Raw genomic sequence first — 19,993 nt, 5'->3', positions numbered from 1 at the left:
TATTAGACATTGTCTATAAACTGAAGCAATTCCCTAGGACTAAATAGCTTTGTGTCCTAGTGAGCAGGGGCTCATAGAAGCCAGTTAATAGATGCAATCTTGGCTCACATCTGATAGTAGTTCTTGGAAGACTGGGGATAAATACTACTTTTAATTCCTTATCTAGAAATTTTAAGATGATTAATTTATTCAAGAAGAGAAAAAAATCCCTATATTGGTACCATTACCTATGAAGTGGGCAATATTATGATAGAAAACGTCAAGTAGAAATGCCTGAAATGGGCTCCCTGCCTCCATTAATAAGATGATTAACCAAAACCAGTATCTCATTCCTGGGGGTATTATAGAGATTAGTGTCACTATCACAATTTTGAGAAGTGAAATGGTAGTTATACTTACCATGTATTATTTAACATGTCTATTTGGCTGGTATATATCATGGAGACTAATAAACTATAGGAGTGAGTTTGAGCAAACTCAGGGAGACAGTGAAGGACAGGGAAGCCTATATGCTGCAGTTCATGGGGTCACAAAGAATTGGACATGACTTAGCAACTAAACAGCACCAACAATAGCAAACATAATCATGTGCTGATTTTATGTGCAGCTGTCTTATCATTCCATTTCAATCAGTGAGGAAAATCAGAAGCATCTACATGACAGGGACTATAGTATAGAGTTACTACCTGGCCCAGGTGATATGTGGACCATGCTTTATGTTATAATATAATCTAGATGGACCTTGATCATCTTGCTATTTTCACTAAACATCTCACTCATCTACTACATAAAGATAACATTGTTAACTGGGTCTAGTAAGTAGAAGCAGCAAGCAGTCTGTATATCGTAAAAAGGCTGCATTCTAAAAGGCAGGAATAAAAACTATGAAATTTCAGAGTCTGAAATATGAGTTATCCATTAGGCATAATGTGACCTTTTTTTCTGAAGAAAGGCACAAGTTGCTACACCTTACATGGAACTCATCACTTAGAAAAAGATATTATACCTAGGACCAGTTAGGAATTTGCAGGCAACACATTTGTTTTGGTATAATCCTATTACCCATGTATGGGTAATATTTAAAGTTACAAGTTTTGAGAGGGAAAACTTATAGGAAGAATGGGCTCTGTAGTGAGTCTAGACGGCAATGCAGGCTACTCTGCTATCTGGGCCTCATAATATGGGACACTATAAATAAAGGAAGAATTTATGGCAGATGGAGATGCTCTTCAAGCCTCTGGCAAATTCAATAGGAAGATCAACAGCCTATATACCCAGGGCTCTGGAATAAGGCCATGTCCTTCTTTACTGACAGCTATTTTCCATTTGAAAAGCAGCTTCTGGCTTGCTACCAGACACTAAATACTTTACCATGCAAAGTAAAATGACTATGAAATCTGAAGTTTCCATTATATCTGAAGTATTATTTGATACACAGAAATTAACACTGGACTTAAACAATAATATTATACTATAAAATTGAATAGCATATACAAGTCTAGTCCCAAGCATATTCAATCAACTGCAGAAGTTGGTGGCTCAGACTCAAAATTGTACCTGCCTCTACTGCTTTGCTGTCTTTTACTCATTCACATCTATGACTTCATGGAGAGTTCAAAATGACTAGTGAGTTGTGGAAGCAAAAGCCTGGGTCTGATTTGTGGATAGATCCTATGCTTTGCTGGCATCAGCTGAAGGACAGACTTTGCACAACAATCACACTCAGTGGGAACCTTGAAAGACAGTATGATGGAGCTATTATCACTCCATGCAAATACATCTGCCAATGGGACTTCATGTATCTCCTGAGATGAGAATATGTATTTTTTAATTGGATGAAGGACAGGAATGAGTAACAGGCAAAACACATAGGCTGTGCTGAATAACTCTCATGTGAAACTGGAGATCAAATTTCCTCCTTCTGAATTTCCATCTCTGCCCAGGGAGATTGATTTGTGTGGCTACATCACACGCCTCTCTGATGTTCAGTTTAATAAGGCCAACAGGGATCGTAGATAGATCAGAACTAGACGGAGGTCAATGTGTTGATTCCCTTGGCTCCTTTCTTGGAAGTTCACTTTGAACTAGCTGTGTCTCTTGACTCCACATCACTGTGTATTTCAAGGTTACTGTTTCGACATGAGTCTCTTCTTCCATAATCTGGTAACTAGTCTTTCCCCTGTCCTCGTAGGCCTGGGGGTGATAACAGCTCTGTTCTACCCAACTCTGAGTTAACGAACCCTTGTGGTTCCGATCCACCCCACCTACAGCTTTGTAAATAGAAACTTAATTTTAAAAAATCCTCTGAAATTTTCCAATTTGAGAGTACCATCTGTTTCCTATTGGGAAATATACCTCATGCAGTCATCTTTCCCTCAGCTACACACTGTTTATTATTTAGAGCTCATGCATTTGCAAGTGACAAAAATATTCCAGCTAACCTTGCTGAAGCTAAGAGGCATAGGAATTTATTAGCGTCCATCACTAGAAAGTCCAAGGGATAATGATTCTGCTTTCAGGCATGGTTGAATTCAAGGGCTCACAGGATTCTGGCAGGGCTCTCTCCTCTTGGCTCTTCTTTATGTTCCGTTTTAGGCAAGTCCTTTCCACAAGGTGACAAATACAGACCTTGGCAGTTCTGGTTTATAGAGGCTTCACAGACTGCAATCCCAGAAAAAAGAGCCTGAGAGATACTGCAAATGTCCTAACCCCTGTCATGATGTTACTTCAGTGGGGAACTACTGGGTGAATCTGAGGTGACTTCCCTGGCTGTCACACAGGCAGTCACATATTATAAATGACAAAACCAGTGCGGTTTGACCGAGGGGTGGCTGTGAGTAGAAAAAAAAACATTGTCTGGCTCAAAGGAGTACCATCTCCTCATCCTTAATTGGAGCTCCTTCTCTTTGAAGTAGTATAGACTTGAAAACAAGGAAGGATACTAAAGTAGAGTGAGTAGGGCAAACTGAAGGCCAGCTTCTGTTTTAAATGGAACGCTCTTCTTGCTAGAATGCAGCATCACTCTGCCTCAGAAGAACAGCTGATTTAGCAAATCCTTTTGGAATGGCCTCTCAGCCTCTGTCTGATTGCCAAGTTCAATAATATTATAAAGAGGGATTCTCTCGGGTAAACGGTGAAGTAGATCTGTTCTAAGATCTGTTCTTGTAAAAGGCAAGAAGGCCTTTTGGCAACATTATTTTTCTTCTTTGGCAACCCATGCTGCAAATATGACTTGGAGCAGTTTGTGTGACCTGTTAGGATGAGGAGGACTGGAGGGATTATCTGGGATGGAGCCTAAATTCCACCCTCTATAATACAGAATACAGCAGCAGAGGGAACAGATAGGTAGGGTGGAGTGAGTTCTTGAAGGGAACAGCCCCCACTAATGTAATTAGCAGAGCCATTGGAAACCTGGGGGTTTCCTATTAAAGGGGGATGTGAGAGTGGCAGGCATGGAAAATAATTTTGGCCTTGGTGTTAGTAGACTGGCGGGAACGGGAAAGAGGTTATTGCTGTCTAGGAAAAGAGTGCCGGAGGTCTAGACAAGGGAATTAACAGTTTATTAGAGAGAAAGTAAGACAAAGAGGTAAAGAAATTGCTCTATGCTGAAAACAGAGTAATATGTGCTAAGCAACGGTAGACAGAATTCATTTGCCTCTTAAATTCCTGTTTGCATATATTAAGCCAGGATCCAAGTCTTAAAGATATACACATTGCATCTTTCACTGAACCTGTCATATTTTGTGACCAGAGATTTGGGCATATTTTACTCAGCAGATGTTTGTTAAATTCTTTATTCATTACTATGTATTTAGTACCTACTACGACTGAGCGACTTCACTTTCACTTTTCACTTTCCTGCATTGGAGAAGGAAATGGCAACTCACTCCAGTGTTCTTGCCTGGAGAATCCCAGGGACGGGGGAGCCTGGTGGGCTGCCGTCTATGGGGTCGCACAGAGTCGGACACGACTGAAGTGACTTAGCAGCAGCAGCAGCAGGACAGGTAGTATAGTGATACAAAAGAAAAATGTGAGTTTTCGTGTTTGGTAAAATGGGTCATAAATACCTATTCTGTCAATTACTAGCTTTGTGTTTTTGGCCAAATAGCTGAACTTCATGTCTTGAATGCAGAACATAATTCCTACCTCATAGGATTGCTGTGGTATTAAATTAGAGAGTGGGTACAAAGCATCTTCCCAGGTGGTGCCAGTAGTAAAGAACCCGCCTGCCAGTGCAGGAGATGTAGGAGACAGGGATTCAACCCCTGGGTTGGGAAGATATCCTGGAGGAGGCCACAGCAACCTGCTCCAGTATTCTTGCCTTGAGAATCCTTATGGACAGAGGAGGTTGGCAGGCTACAATCCATAGGGTTGCAGAGTCGGACACAATTGAAGTGCTTAGCATGCATGCACAAGCAGCTGACACAATAATTACTCAGCAAAAGGTTGTTGATATTATTACTGATTCCTTAATGAGAAAGGACCTGCTAAAACCAGGATGTTATCATAGTTAGTTGACATGTATATCAATATTTATTCCCATGTCTCTCCAACAACCTTAGATTTGAACAAAGTGAGCCTGGTAAGGTTGACAGTTTTACTTTTGTAGCCTAGTTGGGAAAGGGGTTTGTGACTTTTCTGTGGTCTTGTTTAATCCCCCATTGGGATTAAAGGGTGGTATATGTTTTGTCTGTCAGTGTGGCTCACAGACTGTACCAGAGGGAACATACACTACCTCTGCTAAGAAATCAAGCTGTGGACTGCAACTTCTGGTTGCCAGCATGGATTTATTTGTTCCTATTTGTCCCGATAGCTCAATATGTTCATTGCATAGTTAAATATCTGTGTAACTTGACTTCTGACCTCCCTTCATCTTGACACCAGTTAAAACTGCTGTTGCAGAACTAGTTGTTGTTTTATTGTTGCTGTTGTTATACTAGCGGATGAGAGAGACACACTTAAATGGCATATTTGTTCCCTTATTTTAATGGAGAGAGTTAGCTAGGAGGATGTGGCTACAGCAACCGGTTACACACGTATGCCAGGAGGAGGAAATGTCTGAGTTATGGGGAAGTATCTCTATTTTAACTTTTAGGCATACTGTAAAAAGTGGTTACAGCAAATCATGTTCACACTTGGCTATTGGATATCTCTGGATAGTATTTCAGTTTAAAATTTGACTTCTTGAAATTGTATTTTGAAAGTTGGAGCTTAGAATTGAAGAAAACGTATGGATGTGAGAGTTGGACTGTGAAGAAGGCTGAGCACCGAAGAATTGATGCTTTTGAACTGTGGTGTTGGAGAAGACTCTTGAGAGTCCCTTGGACTGCAAGGAGATCCAACCAGTCCATTCTAAAGGAGATCAGAAGGGTGTTCTTTGAAAGGACTGATGCTGAAGCTGAAACTCCAATACTTTGGCCACCTATTGTGAAGAGTTGACTCGTTGGAAAAGACCCTGATGCTGGGAAAGATTGAGGGCAGGAGGAGAAGGGGACGACAGAGGATGAGATGGCTGGATGGCATCACCAACTCAATGGACGTGAGTTTGAGTGAACTCCGGGAGTTAGTGATGGACAGGGAGGCCTGGTGTGCTGCGATTCATGGGGTTGCAAAGAGTTGGACGCGACTGAGCAACTGAACTGAACTGAACTGGACTGAACGCTTTACTTGGTCATTTAAGTGTATGGTGGCTGGTGTTTGTGGATTTATTCATTTTGGAGATGCTCTGTTTGCTTTTTTGCTAATTCTAATTCAGAGTTACGAATCCTGCTTTCATTTTCTTCTCTGTTACTTTGTGCTTGCAACTTCTTTCTGATTTTCCTAGGTATGAAAAAGAGAAATCTTGAGATACGCATCAAAACAACACCAAACAGAAACACAGTTGTGCAAAGCAGAGAGGCCTCATTAAAGTTGTGTTTTTTTTAAGTTACTTAAAAATCAAGAATGACCTTATAAATAATTATAAATATAATAAAAGATATAATAATAAATCTAATAAAAGAATGACCTTATAAAACTCAAAGCATTTTTTGTTTTAATGAATATGTTTATTTCTTTGTTTAAAACTTCCATACTGGCCATTTTCGGGTTGCAAAGAAGAGAAGCATGCTTAGGGTATCACAGATCACAGTGTTTATGGGGAAAGGATGTTGAAGTCTATGCAAAATCACTAAAAATCACTAAAAAGCTCGGCTGACCTGGCCGTTGGTCAAATTTTACGAGCTTGTGCCTATAAATGTTCCATTACTACGGTGTTTCAAATACCTCATCTCTATTACTATTGCTTCTGCTTCTCCTGCCAGGAGGGACCAATTGAGCCTGTGAACCTCAAGTTTTGTGAGTTTAATCCTGTAAATGGAGACAGTCACTGAGACAGACTGTGGGACAGAAACTGAGAGAGGAGACGTGGTTCAATGCCCCGTGAACACCTCTTCTGCATCAAAACACCTGGTCCACGTGTGGCTCAAGTGCCATTCTTTGGCCCAATCAGCTGTGGCCAGATGAGCAGGATCACATATACAAAGCATGGAGTCACCACGCCTGAAGGTCCACCTGGTACAAATTATGGTGTGTTATGTGTATTACCTCTTTCTTAGCAGAGGACATGGTCATGGCAAACCTTCAAAGCAAAATACAGTTCTCTGCACCATATATCATAACTCAAAATGCAGAATCTAGAAACTTCCAAGAACTTAAAAACATACCCTACTTTATACCCATTAAGATGACTTCTATTAAAAAACCAGGAAATATCAAGTGTTGGCAAGGATGTAGAGAAATTGGAACTTTTATGCACTGTGGTTGGGAATGTAAAATAAGTGCAGTTGCTATGAAAAACAATGCCATGGTTCCTCAAAATAATTAAAAATAGAACTGCCATATGATCCAGCAATCGGACTTCTGGTTATACATACAAAAAAATATACCAAAAATATATTTTCTTATATATACAAAAGAACTTAAAACAGAAGCTCAAAGGTATCTGTGCACTCATGTTCAGAGCAGCACTAGTCGTAATAGCCAAAAGGAGGGAGTAACCCAAGTGTTCATAAGTGGATGACTGGATAAGCAAAATGTAGAATATTCAGACAATGGAATATTATTCAGTCTTCAAAAGAAAAGAATTTTGACGCATGCTGTCACATGGATGAAACTTGAGGATATCTTGCTAAGTGAAATAAGCTGGTCACAAAAGAACAGTACTGTGCCGTTCCATTTCTATGAGGTACCTACCATGATCTCATTTCTAGAAAGAGAGTAGGATAGTGGTGGCTGGGGTCGGAGGGAAGGGGAAAAGAATGAGAAGTCGTTATCGAATGGATGCAGTTTCAGTTTCACAAGATGAAAAGATTTCTGGAGGTGGAGGGTGGTGATGGTTGCACAATGATATGCATGTAGTTAATGCCACTGAGCTGTATGCTTGAAAATGGTTATGGTGGTAAATTTTTTGTAAAAATTTTTTGAACTGTCAAAGTACTCCCACATACCCATAAGGCATGCCCCCTTCCCACTCTGCCCTGACACACAATATCATACCTAGGGAAGAATTATCCCAGAGTAGTTATAAAGTGTGAAAAATCTATAACCTGCCTGTGTATGTGTTGGTTGCTCAGTCATGTCTAATTCCTTGTGACCGCATGGACTGTAACTCGCCAAGCTCCTCTATCCATGGAATTATCCAGGCAAGAATACTGGAGTGGGTCACCATGCCCATCTCCAGGGGGTCTTCCCAACCCAAGGATTGAATCCAAGTCTCCCTCATTGCAGGTGGATTCTTTACCATCTGAGGCACCAAGGAAGTCTGTAACCAGGCTGCCTGTGCTCAAATCCTGTCTTTAACTTCTGACAGCTATGTGACTCCAGACAGCTTAACTTCTCTGGACTTCAGTTTCTTCATCTGTAAAGGAGGATAATAATACTATTTAACTCATAAGGGAAATCACAAGGATTACAAGAATTCATACAGCACTTAGAATAAGGCCTGGAACATGCTATGTGGTCAAGAAATGATAACTGTTCTATGAAAGTGAAAGTGGAGAGTGAAAAAGCTGGCTTAAAGCTCAACATTCAGAAAACGAAGATCATGGCATCCGGTCCCATCACTTCATGGGAAATAGATGGGGAAACAGTGGAAACAGTGTCAGACTTTATTTTTCTGGGCTCCAAAATCACTGCAGATGGTGACTGCAGCCATGAAATTAAAAGACGCTTACTCCTTGGAAGGAAAGTTATGACCAACCTAGATAGCATATTCAAAAGCAGAGACATTACTTTGCCAACAAAGGTTCTAGTCAAGGCTATGGTTTTTCCTGTAGTCATGTATGGATGTGAGAGTTGGACTGTGAAGAAGGCTGAGCACCGAAGAATTGATGCTTTTGAACTATGGTGTTGGAGAAGACTCTTGAGAGTCCCTTGGACTGCAAAGACATCCAACCAGTCCATTCTGAAGGAGATCAGCCCTGGGATTTCTTTGGAAGGAATGATGGCTAAAGCTGAAACTCCAGTACTTTGGCTACCTCATGGGAAGAGTTGACTCATTGGAAAAGACTCTGATGCTGGGAGGGATTGGGGGCAAGAGGAGAAGGGGATGATAGAGGATGAGATGGCTGGATGGCATCACTGACTCAATGGATGTGAGTCTCAGTGAACTCTGGGAGTTGGTGATGGACAGATAGGCCTGGCGTGCTGCGATTCATGGGGTAGCAAAGATTGGACACGACTGAGCAACTGATTTGATCTGATCTGATCTGATCTGAAAATGCAATAAATTCAGTTCAGTTCAGTCACTCAGTCATATCTGACTCTTTGCAACTCCATGGACTGCAGCATGCCAGGCTTCCCTGTCCATCACCATCTCCCAGAACTTATTCAAACTCATGTCCATTGAGACAGTGATGCCATCTAACCATCTCATACTCTGTTGTCATCTCTTTCTGCCTTCAATCTTTCCTAGCATCAGGGTCTTTTCCAATGAGTCAACTCTTTGTATGAGGTGGCCAAAGTATTGCTGTTTCAGCTTCAGTATCAGTCCTTCCATGAATATTCAAGACTAATTTCCTTTAGGATTGACTGGTTGGATCTCCTTGCTGTCCAAGGGAATCTCAAGAGTCTTCTCCAACACCACAGTTCAAAAGCATCAGTTCTTTGGTGCTCAGCCATCTTTATGGTCCAATTCTCACATCCATACATGACTACACGAAAAACCATAGCCTTGATTAGACGGGCCTTTTGGCAAAGTAATGTGTCTGCTTTTTAATATGCTGTCTAGGTTGGTCATAGCTTTTCTTCCAAGGAGCAATCATCTTTAATTTCATGACAGCAGTCACCATCTGCAGTGATTTTGGAGCCCCCAAAAATTAAGTCAGCCACTGTTTCCACTGTTTTCCCATCTATTTGCCATGAAGTCATAGGACTGGATGCAATTATCTTAATTTTCTGAATGTTGAGCTTTAAGCCAACTTTTTCACTCTCTTCTTTCACTTTCTTTAAGCCAACGTTTTCACTCTCCTCTTTCACTTTCATCAAGAGGCTCTTTAGTTCTTCTTCGCTTTCTGCCATAAGGGTGGTGTCATCTGCGTATCTGAGGTTATTGATATTTCTCCCAGAAATCTTGATTCCAGCTTGTGCTTCATCCAGCCTGGCATTTTGCACGATGTACTCTGCTTATAAGTTAAATAAGTGTGGTGACAATATACAGCCTTGATGTACTCCTTTCCTGATTTGGAACCAGTCTGTTGTTTCATGTCCAGTTCTAAATGCTCCTTCCTGACCTGCATACAGGTTTCTCAGGAGGCAGGTAAGGTGGTCTGGTATTCCTATCTCTTTAAGAATTTTCCACAGTTTGTTGTGATCCACACAGTCAAAGGCTTTGGCGTAGTCAATAAAGGAGAAGTAGATGTTTTTCTGAAATTTTCTTTCTTTATCTATGATCCAACAGATGTTGGCAATTTGATCTCCGGTTCCTCTGCCTTTTCTAAATCCAGCTTGAACATCTGGAAGTTCACAGTTCATGTACTGTTTGAAGCCTTGCGATACTTTATTGAGTATATAAAGATGAATGACTTTGGTTAAGTGCAAATTGCTTTTCAACCTGAAATAAGGAATTTCTAATTTCCTTGTTTCTAAATAAGAGATTTTCTAATAATGCTGGTATTTTAAATGTAAAAGAACAAAAGTTCTTTGCTTTGGGAACACAATGGGTTGGTTTCTTTAGGTCAAAAATGTCCACATATATACCTAGGTATTGTATTCTAATGTGTCTTTTGGTCATAATTATTTATAGTGTTGCCATTCTCTTGAAGAAAATGTATTTCTACATTGGATATTTTCTTTCTCAGCTTCAGACATTAGATTTTTTCCAGCTTTTCTCTCTCAGTAATTCTGGATTTGTATTTACTGTAGAATGATTTAGAGAGCTTCAGAAACATGGCTGGGCATATCTAATTTTGCAAACTAGACTAGGCTAGATACAGAAGGATCATATTTACATAATGGCCACAGTACCACTAAACTTAAAGCATTTTCCTTTGTATAACAATGACATTCAAATCATTATGCCACTCAAAATATAGCCATAAACTACTTCAGTCAGGAGGCTTAAATATAACACACTGTGATCCTTTTCTCCCTCAACAGACCCGAGGAGGGTCCTGTTTTTCCAATTTTTTCATGTCACCATCCATGCAGGGCATCTCAAATGACTGTGTGTGTTTGAGCTTGTGTATGTGTATGAAATTCTTATGTGAAACAAAGTAGTCAGTTTTCCTGATTTGTTTTTGCTTCATTGCAACTATTTTCTCAATCTGTATTATTATTGATGCAGTTTAAATGATCTTTTCTTCTGCTAAGTCGCTTCAGTTGTGTCTGACTCTGTGTGACCCCATAGATGGCAGCCCACCAGGCTCCCCTGTCCCTGGGATTCTCCAGGCAAGAACACTGGAGTGGGTTGCCATTTCCTTCTCCAATGCATGAAAGTGAAAAGTGAAAGTGAAGTCGCTCAGTCCTGTCCGACTCTTAGCGACCCCATGGACTGCAGCCTACTAGGCTCCTCCATCCATGGGATCTTTAAGAGCTTAGTAAATATGCATGTATAACCTGTAACAATAGCAATTTGTTTCAACATATACTATGGTTTTAGAACAAGTGTCATGTGATTTCAAAATTGTCTTTTTAGTTATATATATTGAGAATACAGATATTGTCCTGGCTGTCACAGTAACATATTTTCAATAGTATATGAAAAATCTAAAATTATACATCTATGTTGTGTTCTTTTTTCCCTTGAAATAGCTATAAGCATGAGATTTGGCACCTCAGTTTTCATTCCAATCCCAGAGAAAGGCAATGCCAAAGAATGCTCAAACTACTGCACAGTTGCACTCATCTCACATGCTAGTAAAGTAATGCTCAAAATTCTCCAAGCCAGGCTTCAGCAATACATGAACCGTGAACTTCCAGATATTCAAGCTGGTTTTAGAAAAGGCAGAGAAACCAGAGATCAAATTGCCAACATCTGCTGGATCATCGAAAAAGCAAGAGTTCCAGAAAAACATCTATTTCTGTTTTATTGACTATGCCAAAGCCTTTGACTGTGTGGATCACAACAAACTGGAAAATTCTGAAAGAGATGGGAATACCAGACCACCTGACCTGCCTCTTGAGAAATCTGTATGCAAGTCAGAAAACAACAGTTAGAACTGGGCATGGAACAACAGACTGGTTCCAAATAGGAAAAGGAGTACGTCAAGGCTGTATATTATCACCCTGACTATTTAACTTATATGCAGAATAAATCATGAGAAATGCTGGGCTGGATGAAGCACAAGCTGGAATCAAGATTTCCTGGAGAAATATCAATAACCTCAGATACGCAGATGACACCACTCTTACAGCAGAGAGTGAAGAAGAACTAAAAGAGCCTCTTGATGAAAGTGAAAGAGGAGAGTGAAGAAGTTGGCTTAAAACTCAACATTCAGAAAACTAAGAACATGGCATCCAGTCCTATCACTTCATGGCAAATAGATGGGGAAACAGTGGAAATAGTGGCTGACTTTATTTTTGGGGGGCTCCAAAATCACTGCAGATGGTGACTGCAGCCATGAAATTAAAAGAGGCGTACTCCTTGGAAGGAAAGTTATGACCAACCTAGACAGCATATTAAAAAGCAGAGACATTACTTTGCCAAAAGGCCCATCTAGTCAAGGCTATGGTTTTTCGTGTAGTCATGTATGGATGTGAGAGTTGGATTATAAAGAAAGCTGAGTGCCAAAGAATTGATGCTTTTGAACTGTGGTGTTGGAGAAGATTCTTGAGAGTCCCTTGGACTGCAAGGAGGTCCAACCAGTCCATCCTAAAGGAAATCAGTCCTGAGTGTTCATTGGAGAGACTGATGTTGAGGCTGAAACTCCAATACTTTGGCCACCTGATGTGAAGAGCTGATTTGTTTGTAAAGACTCTGATGCTGGGAAAGATTGCAGGGAGGAGGAGAAGGGTATGACAGAGGATGAGATTGTTGGATGGCATCATCGACTCGATGGACATGAGTTTGAGTAAACTCTGGGAGTTGGTGATGGACAGGGAGGCCTGGCGTGCTGTCCATGGGGTCGCAAAGAGTAGGACACGACTGAGTGACTGAACTGAACTGAACTGAGGCAGAGGCCATGCTTTACCACTTGCTAGTTACATGACTGGGAAAATAAATCTCTCTAACCCTCATTTTTCTTATCTATAAAGTGGAATAATAATACTTATATCTTAGGATATTTGTAAGGATTAAGTGTGAAATCATAGACTATGGCTTCCTTTCGGGACGGCTCCCCCTCACAGTGACATAAAGGCAGGACTGATATTCATTCGATTGTCTCAGATAAAATGGACAGTTCATGAAACAATCTCTATGGCCAGAAGAAAGGCATATATGATACGGCCAGTTTCACGCCAACCATCTTTTTAGTTTTTTTCCTTTTACACTGCACTGAAGTATAATCTACATGTGATAAAATTCACCCATTTTATTGTAGCATTTGATGAGTTTTATAAACGTATACTATTATGAAACTGTCCACTGCCAAATCAAGGTATAAAACATGTCATCACTCAGCAAGTTCCTCTGTGTGTCTTTTAGTCAGATCCTCAGCCCCAGCTCCTGTCCATCAGTGATATATTTTTGTCAGTACTGCTTTGTCATAGTCTAGAATTTCATATGAATTAAATCAATCAGTTTTCTATGTCTCCTTTATTTTATTTAGAATTCTAAATGCTTTTCAGATTAATTCATGCTGCTGCCTATGTAAGTAATATCTTATGGAAAAAGACAAATGAAATTTTTGGCCAACCCAATAATTCCTTTCTTTCTACATCTGGGTGGTAATCCATTCTATGGATATGGCACAATTTGCTTTTCCATCAGTATTTGACAAGTTTGAATTGTTTCCAATGTTTGGCTATTATGAGTAAAGCTAGTATGAATGTCTGTGACAAGTCTTGGTTTCATGTATGGTTATTTTCATAGGGAGGGAAATAACTCAGAGTAGGATTTCTGGGTCATGTAATATGTATTTAATTTTATTTGAAACTGCTGGACTCTTTTCCAAAGTTGTTGTACCATTTTCCCTTTTAATCAGTGATATATGAGAATATAAGTTGCTGCACATCTTTGTCCATAGTACTTGGTATTGTTAATTTTCTAAAATTCAGCTATTATATTGTGTATTATATATCTAGTTGTGGTTTCATTTGCATTTCCCTAATGACTAGTGACAAATTGCTAACATGTGTTGGATCATAGAAAAAGCAAGGGAATTCCAGAAAAACATCTACTTTTGCTTCATTGACTACACTAAAGCCTTTGAGTTAATCACAACAAACTGGAAAATTCTTAAAGAGATGAGATTACCAGTCCACCTTACCTGTCTCCTGAGAAACCTGTATGTAGGTCAAGAAACAACTGTTAGAACCAGACATGGAACAAAGGACTGGTTCAAAATTGGGAAAGGAGTACAAGGCTGTATATTGTCACAGTGCTTATTTAACCTCCATGGAGAGTACATCATATGAAATGCCAGACTGAATGAATCACAAGCTGGAATCAAGATTGTTGGGAGAAATATCAACAACTTCAGATATGCAGATGATACCACTCTTCCGGCAGCAAGCAAAGAGGAACTAATGAGCCTCTTGATGAAGGTGAAAGAGGAGAGTGAAGAAGCTGGCTTAAAACTCAGCATTCAAAAAATGAAGATCATGGCATCCAGTCCTATCACTTCATAGCAAATATGTGGGGAAAAAGTGGAAACAGTGGCTGACTTTATTTTATTTGTCTCCAAAATCCATGCAGATGGTGACTGCAGCCATGAAACTTAAAGATGCTTGCTCCTTGGAAGAAAAGCTATGACAAACCTAGGCAGCATATTAGAAAGCCGAAAGGTCTGTATAGTCAAATCTACGGTTTTTCCAGTTGTCATATACAGATGTGTGAGCTGGACCATAAAGAAGGCTGAGCACGCTAAGAATGGATGTTTTTCAATTGTGGTGCTGAAGAAGACTCTTGAGAGTCCCTTGGAGAGCAAGGAGATAAAACCAATCCATCTTAAAGGAAATCAACTCTGAAAACTCATTGGAAGGGCTGATGCTGAAGCTGAGGTTCCAATATTTTGGCCACCTGATATGAAGAGCCGACTCATTTGAAAAGACCCTGATGCTGGGAAAGATTGAGGGCAGAAGGAGAAGTGGGCAACAGAGGATGAGATGTTTGAATGGCATCACCAACTCAATGGAGATGCGTTTGGGCAAAGTCCAGGAGACAGTGAAGGACAGGGAGGCCTGGCGTGCTGTCGTCCATGGGTCGCAAAGAGTCGTATACAACTTACTCCACTAAACAATGAGTAGTGATTGTTGGTGGGAATGCAAACTAGTACAGCCACTATGGAGAACAGTGTGGAGATTCCTTTAAAAACTGGAAATAGAACTGCCACACAATCCAGCAATCCCACTGCTGGGCATACACACCGAGGAAACCAGAATTGAAAGAGACACGTGTACCCCAGTGTTCATTGCAGCACCGTTTACAATAGCCAGGACATGGAAGCAACCTAGATGTCCATTGGCAGATGAATGGATAAGAAAGCTGTGGTACATATTCACAATGGAATATTACTCAGCTATTAAAAAGAATACATTTGAATCAGTTCTAATGAGGTGGATGAAACGAGCCTATTATACAGAGTGAAGTAAGTCAGAAAGAAAAACACCAATACAGTATATTAATGCATATATATGGAATTTAGAAAGATGATAACAATGACCCTATATGTGAGACAGCAAAAGAGACACAGATGTAAAGAACAGACTTTTGGACTCTGTGGGAGAAGGCGAGGGTGGGATCATCTGAGAGAATAGCATTGAAACATGTATATTATCATATGTGAAATAGATCGCCAGTCTAGGTTCGATGCATGGGACAGGGTGCTCAGGGCTGGTGCACTGGGATGACCCTGAGGGATGGGATGGGGAGGGATGTGGGAGGGAGGGTCAGGATGGGGAACACATGTACACCTATGGCTTAGTCATATGAATGTATGGCAAAAATCACCACAATATTGTAAAGTAATTAGTTTCCAATTAAAATTTAAAAAATAAATTAAAAAAAAGAGAAAACAATGACCAGTGATGCTAAGCATCTAAACATTTATTTGGCGAAATTTCCTTTTAAATCTTTTCCCCTTCAAAAACTGGGTCGTATGTCTTTCAGTTATTATCTTTTAATTATTCTCTGTATATTTAAAATATAAAATCTTTATCAGATATAGATTTTGCAAATATTTTTTCCAAGTCTGTGGTTCGTCTTTTCATCTTCTTAATGATGTATCTTGAGGAGGAAAAATATTTAATTTAATGATATAAGTTAACATTTAAAAATACTTCATAGTTTTTACATTCTTTCAACTCTTTTCCTGCTTCAAGATCATGAAGATTTGTTTTCTATATTTTGGAAGATTAAAAATTTAATCCACTATATTTACATCTATAATTCATTTTCAGTTATATGTATATGGTGTATGATAAAGATATAGGCTCATTTTTTTGCATATAGCAATCTAGTGTTCCAAAGCAGTCTAACTCCAGTTTTTTTAATTAGTATTAATATGCATTACATCTTATTACATATTTTTCTTATTTGTAAATGGTTTCCTGTAGGAAGCATATAGCTGGATTTGTTCATGTACAATTTGACAATCTCTATTTTAATTGCTGTTTTTATATAATTTATATTTGATCTTACTATTCGCATATTCTTGGCAGTATATCACCTATCATATTTGAAGGTAGCAACTATTAAAATTTCAAACTATAATTATTTCTCCTTACTATGATTCTAGGCTAAAGAAGCAAATTTATAATTTTTCATTCCACTGGTTTTCTGCAGGACTATAATGCAACCAGTAAGAACCACTATAGTCTGCCTAAGAGTTATATTTCTCATTCTCAATCTCTTCATTGATATTCCTGGTTACATAGCTATCTCTGTAACCAGGGCTGGCCCCAGGGAACTATTCCCTTTGAGTTGCTGATATCATTCAGCACTGAGGTTCATGTCTTTAAATATGATGATCCCACTGAAGTCCTATGACCCTTGAGGCCCTGAATGTGTGTTCCGGCTTTCCAGATAACTCTCTCTATTTTTATTCTAACTGAAACAAAGCCTGGCTCTAAATGGGTGTTCCTTAAAAAGTAGTCTATGGAGTATTTACATAAGAGTCATCTGGGGTATAGCTTATAGTGTTAGATTTCTGGACTCAAACTCAAGATATTTGAATTTATCTGTGTTTCCAGAAGCTCTCTAGGTAATTTTTGTGCATACTGAAGTTCGAAAACCATCATTCTATATCATGAACTTTGATAATTAAAGCTATTTATTATGTCTATATATGTGTAAAGATATTTATTAATTTTACAGTATTATTATATTTTCAATAAAATCTTCTAATACTAATAAAAGGTTCTAATACTTTATGCCTATCTTCCAGGGGTTACTTGTATCCAGTCATTTTGCAGACACCTGTTCTAAACTTGGCAGAGCTGGGTAGGCTGAGTCTATTTTCAATAATTTTATAAGGAAGAAGCAACACAAATGCTCTAAATGAATTGTTGGAGTGTCAATTCTAACCAGAGTAATACCCAGGCTACACGCCAGAGCAATTAAATATGAATCTGGGATGGGAGTCTGGCATAAATATTTTTAAAGGTTCCTATGCTGCGATTCATGGGGTCGCAAAGAGTCGGACACGACTGAGCGACTAATCTGATCTGATCTGATCTGATGTCATCCCAATGTGCAAAAAAGGTTGAAAATGACACTAGAGCAATGCTTCTTAAATTTTAGCATGCATGAGAATCACCTGGAGAGCTGTGAAGGCATGAATTCTTGGACTCTACTTGCAGTGGGTCTAGATGGGGCTGAATTTTGTGTTTTTAAAAAACTCCCAGGTGAAGCTGATCTTTTTGGTCCACAGGTTACACTCAGTAGCACTTTATTACATTAATGGTACAGCCTCTTTAAACTTTCAGCCAGGTCTTCACCTCAGATAATATTACCTAACTTTAAGTAATTAAAAAGATTAGCTGATGCCTACATTAATGAATTATTCCCTTGAGAAGAAAATATTACTTAAAAACAGTTTAACAATAAGCTGTACTTTACATAATTTGAGAAAGACCATTATCACTAACTGTATACTAGACCATCCTTCCCATATTCTGTGACCTAAATTAACATTATGGCCATGTGATCCTGGCCACATGATGACCAAGACATCAACAATTTGTTAACCTACATTTTCTCCTCTACTGAAGATTTTAATATCCTATATTCTTGATATAAATGGGGCCTGATTCCTGTGATTAAAGGCCTTTTCTTTTTCTAGATTTAATCCTTTCAAACTTCACTGTATCATTTCTCCAATATCAAAAGTAGACACAGAGAGGAAACAGGAATAAGAAGATTCAGTTCTAGCCTGACTTTGCCATTAATCCCCCATGTAAATCTAAAAAAAAAAAAGCCAAAAAGCAAAAAACTGTTTTAAACTTACTGAGCTTCATTTTCTTCATCTATAAAATGAGTGGACAAAATGAGTTCTTTTCCAATTCTAAAATTGGCTTCCTATAATTTCACAAAATACTAGATTTAGAGCAAAAAGGTGTTTACTGTGTGAGTATGTGTTGGTTCAGTAATTCAGAACATTCAAAAAAAAAACTAGTTAACATACCTAGCTTTTTGGAGTTCTAGGTTTTCAGTTTTTAGAACAGAGCAAATACAATTAAAATGGGTATAGTTTAAAAGTATCTTTGCTTGGTCCAGCCATGGCTAGGCAACCTCTCCACAGAATCTTCTTAAAGTGATAAAAATCATCAATTTCCATCTTCCCTAATAAAACAAAAGGACTCTGTTGTGCTGGCAGAAATTGTATTCTTCTGTCTATGTGCCAAAAATAAAGTAACTTGATAACATTATTACCAGACTCAAAAATGTTCAGATCAATGATTTTTAATAAGTTTATAAACTGGGATTTCTAATCTGTTAGCTCCATGTGGAGCTGCTGGGTAATTGACAGTAACCTATTTGCAAGGGAGAATTGAAATGTTGGGATTTAGTTTATCAGTGATTTTAAGAATTAACAACTTAGTAACACAGAGTGCTTAAGAAAAATTAGAAACATTTTAGATTTTTTTAAAGGTAGATTATATGGGGAACACATGTATACCTGTGGCGGATTCATTTTGATAGTTGGCAAAACTAATACAATTATGTAAAGTTTAAAAATAAAATAAAATTAAAAAAAAGAAAAAAATAAAGGTAGATTATAGAATTTGCACTTAATTACTCAATAATTCCACATCTGGATATATTTCCTAGTGAAATAATTAGAAGCATGGCAAAATCTGCTTCCATAAAGATGCCGAAGGTAGGTTTATATACACATACAGTAGGAAAGTACTGGATACAATCTGATGTCCAGTGATAGAGCAGACAAATGAAATATTTCATCCATGTGTGCTTAGTCGCTCAGTCGTATCTGACTCTTTGAAACTCCGTGGACTGTAGCCCACCAGGCTCCTTTGTCCATAGGGATTCTCCAGGCAAGAATACTGGAGTGAGTTGCCATGCCCTCCTCCAGGGGATCTTCCCAACTCAGGGATCAAACCCAGGTTTCGCTCATTGTGGGCAGATTCTTTACCATCTGAGCCACCAGGGAAGCCCCATTTCATCCATAGGATTGAATAATATGAATGCATAAACTTGCTCAGATGGTAAAGAATTAGCCTAAAATGCAGGAGACGAAGGTTCGATCTCTGGGTTGGGAAGATCCCCTGGAGAAGGGAATGGCTACCCACTCCTGTATTCTTGCTTGGAGAATTCCATGGACAGAAAAGCCTGGTGGGCTACAGCCCATGGGGTTGCAAAGAGTTAGATACAACCGAGTGACTAACACCTTCACTTTCAAACTGAATTATAATTATACAAAACATTGAAAAATAGTTCTGATATGTTAACTGATGAAAACCAAGTGCAGAATATGTACTCTAATAATTATGTTACAAAATCATGAGTATAGAAAAGATAGAAAGACTACGAAATATACAATAGTTATATAAGAGATTATGGATGACTTTTTCTTTTACCTTTCTAGCTTTCCATAATGTTTATGTGTTATCTTTATATCACAGTGGCTAAGAGCACAGACTTTGCAGCTATGGTCCTGTGTCCAAAGCTGGCTTCACCTCTTACCACCTGGGTGAATTTGAAAAATATTATTAACACCTCCTCTCAGTTTACTCATTTACGCTATGCTATGCTAAGTCACTTCAGTCGTGCCCGACTCTGTGTGACCCCATAGACGGCAGCCCTCCAGGCTCCCCCGTCCCTGGGATTCTCCAGGCAAGAACACTGGAGTGGGTTGCCATTTCCTTCTCCAATGCATGAAAGTGAAAAGAGAAA

At 39.0% G+C, this 19,993-nt stretch overlaps 1 long non-coding RNA gene across 5 annotated transcripts in view; it reads left to right on the top strand.

The window, feature by feature from the left end:
- LOC109560304 (uncharacterized) overlaps positions 1–19,993 on the top strand; it is a 136,098-nt gene that overhangs the window by 47,598 nt on the left and 68,507 nt on the right. Inside the window, exon 4 of one of the 5 annotated variants that reach the window (XR_011567100.1) lies at positions 6,303–8,152. The exons of 2 other annotated variants lie outside the window; for them this stretch is intronic. This is a non-coding gene — a long non-coding RNA (uncharacterized lncRNA). Of the gene's footprint in view, positions 1–5,204; positions 6,023–6,302; positions 8,153–19,993 lie in introns of those variants that run through there. 2 more of the 5 variants (XR_002180911.2, XR_011567098.1) reach the window with 2 other exon arrangements.

Source organism: Bos indicus, chromosome 6 (assembly GCF_029378745.1).
Source record: "Bos indicus isolate NIAB-ARS_2022 breed Sahiwal x Tharparkar chromosome 6, NIAB-ARS_B.indTharparkar_mat_pri_1.0, whole genome shotgun sequence".
Taxonomy (NCBI): Eukaryota; Metazoa; Chordata; class Mammalia; order Artiodactyla; family Bovidae; genus Bos; species Bos indicus.
The sequence above is the reverse complement of the archived record's forward strand: the minus strand, read 5'-3'. Positions and strand labels throughout refer to the sequence as shown.